Below are 2,961 nucleotides of genomic sequence, written 5' to 3'. Positions count from 1 at the left end.
AATACTAAATTGTAACAGAAGCACTTGGGGACCAGTAACGGGAGTAATATAACGAGTATGTCTTCAAATATAGTCATATTATTACATTACTCTTTCAAGTAGAGCTGTATATTACTTTCAGAAGGCATAGCTCTACCGTGTTGCTTAACGCTTGTCTCATGCTAATGGTATTCATGCAGTAGGTTAACTCGCTTCCAATAGGCTATTGTAAAGTTGGAAAATTCAAAGAAAAGATGGCCCCGTGTGTTGTTACCCGCATAACCTTACCAAGGGGAAATGCTCCCATTATTTGAGTTAATGAGGAGAAACGGAACAACATTTTAGTCAATGCAAACACCCCATCAAACGTGAAAAAGCCTCTGGTAGGCGTCGTGCACCAAAGGCCACAAAGCCAAAGTTCCAGAAATGCATGAAAGAGAGAAGAAATCTTTAGACAATTATGGTATAAAGATGGTAAATAATATTTCAGTCTGTACCTGGGTAGTTTGGTGGGATATGATGGAATATATTTTCCAAACCCACAGAAAAACTGGACACAATGAATGATTCTTGCCGCGTTCTCATTGAAACAGTCTAGAACATTCCGATCTTATGTTCTTAGAAAATGGCAATACGTTCTATGTATGTTTGGTGGACGTTAGGAACATTATCCTAAACCCGACAGACAACTGGACACAGAAATGGGTGCTAGACATTCATTTCTTAAAGTTCTGAGAACATGATAACCACGGTCTGGGTAAGTTTATATTTGACATTAAGGATATGGTGCTCCTGGCAACATTCCTGCACATCGCTGGAACATTCCTATGACCGAATGAGGACTCTTAAGGGAACAATTCTCTAAAGTTGTTGGGAACGTGTTGTTGTTAGGCTGCGGTAGATCAACTATTATAAGAGAACAGTCCTTGATTAGAAATATGAATTATTTGGGGTTAGTTGAGCCAAGATCGATAAACCAAAGTTTGTCTACACTCTGGATATCTCATACTTACACATACAATTCGAATGAGTCCCAGCTCTACTAGGAATATGAAGGTCTGTCTCACACACAGCCGTGCACCCACACACACTTTATAAACATGCATGATTTCGGAAAGTAATTAGAGCCTATAGATGACAAGTTGCGGGTCAATTAGTCTACTCACCGTAAGTAAAAAGGCCAGAGCGTGAGGAGCAGCAGGACCGGACCCGTGAAAAAACCGCTCCATGTAGGAGCAGCACAGAAGGGTAGTAGGGGCTACTCGATAGTGCACCTGGGGGTCTTGCTCACCCAGCGGAACTCATGTGGTCACCTTACGGCGTAGCACGAGGGCAAGCCAGGAGAATATTTCACCTGAAAAACTCACATCCAATAATGTTGATAAATCTGTGGTGTTGGTGAAGAAAATAACAACAGTTTGAAATTGCAAAATAAAGCATCAAACAGCTGTGGTAGGCTACAGTATAGAGAGAAAGAAGGAAAAAGAGAAACACACACACAGAGAGGATTAACCCCCTCACGATTCCCATAATGATTTACACCCAACTACAGCTGCTAATGGTTTTCCTAAATGGTAATTTTTCATTTGAATTACTAAATTCATGTTTTATTTAAATACACGTTTAAATTAATTACTAAATACATTTTAATTATTATTACTTATGACTTCTTTTGATCTCTTCATCTGGACATGCTTCCAGATGAAGCAGGAAACTCAATGGAGAATTGTGTGTGAAACGACTGATGTTCTGCGGCTTAGTGTTTTGACTTTTGATCAGGCACCTCATCGGGCAGCATGGGGGTCCTCACTCAGCTGTTAACCTCCCCTCCCCCGGGGAGAAGCAGTGGCTGCTGGGAGGTGATCAATGATGGACGACGGCTCTGCTCCCACCCCAGAATGGATTGAATGAGAGGGAGGAAAGGAGGAGGAAGGGGCGATGAATAAGGACAGGGGAGGAGGGAAGGAGAGTGGTGGACAAGGAGGTAGGGAGGGGGCATGTTTAAACAGCCTGGACTTGAGTGACAGGGCTGATAGAGGGTGAGGGTTGAAGAGTTGCTGGGGGGCTGAGATGTGAGGGGAAAGTGAGCTTTTAATTCCCAGAGCAGAAGCAGATGTAGCAGAATGGCACACACACACACACACACACACACACACACACACACACACACACACACACACACACACAGCTAGGCAGCTGGAAGTCATCAGGGACAGGGGTACACATTGTGTGTGTGTGTTTGCTGGGGCAGGGGGAACCTGGACCACTATAAAAGGGGTATGCAGAAACTGCTAAACACGAGACGGCAAACGAGAGAGTCTGTGTTTGTCATCCCTTCATCCATCCAGAGATGAACAAAGAGAAACATGTTATTAGACAGCAGGTTTAGGGAGGTAGATCTGTTCTTTATTCAACCAAAGCATTAAAATGCATTTTACAAAAAGCACTTGAACAGAGCTGTTAAATCAAGCTTTAGCGATCTTCTCACTAGCTACAAACCACACCATGACGACATCCCGACACAGGCTTCCTATAAGTCCTCCTCCTCGTCTTTTCACCAACAGTCAGTCTCTTTCTTTATCCAGAACGCTTCTTTATTTTGGTGACTTGAAATAGAAACATTTGAGGATGTTTTATGATTTTTCAGTTGTACAAAATTGATCCCAAACAAAAGTGAACACAGATGGAAACATGGTGCCGAGTATAAAATACAAAATAAAAAAAATAAACGGTGTGAAACTTATAAAATCAACGTCGCTGCACATATAAAAATAAATTAATACTTTGTGTTTAGTCACCGTCTCCTATTGTCTGCTCATAAGATTCACACAAAATGAGGTTTCATTGGCTATCCTTCACACCAGCACGGCCAATCACAATCACTTATTTACACCCCACAGCCAATGAAAAATATATATTTATTTACACAAACGAGGTAAAAACTGTGCCATTGAATCCACACCCCTCCCCACAATAGCAGCT

This window comes from Salvelinus namaycush, chromosome 7, assembly GCF_016432855.1.
Source record: "Salvelinus namaycush isolate Seneca chromosome 7, SaNama_1.0, whole genome shotgun sequence".
Classification (NCBI taxonomy): Eukaryota; Metazoa; Chordata; class Actinopteri; order Salmoniformes; family Salmonidae; genus Salvelinus; species Salvelinus namaycush.
The sequence above is the reverse complement of the archived record's forward strand: the minus strand, read 5'-3'. Positions refer to the sequence as shown.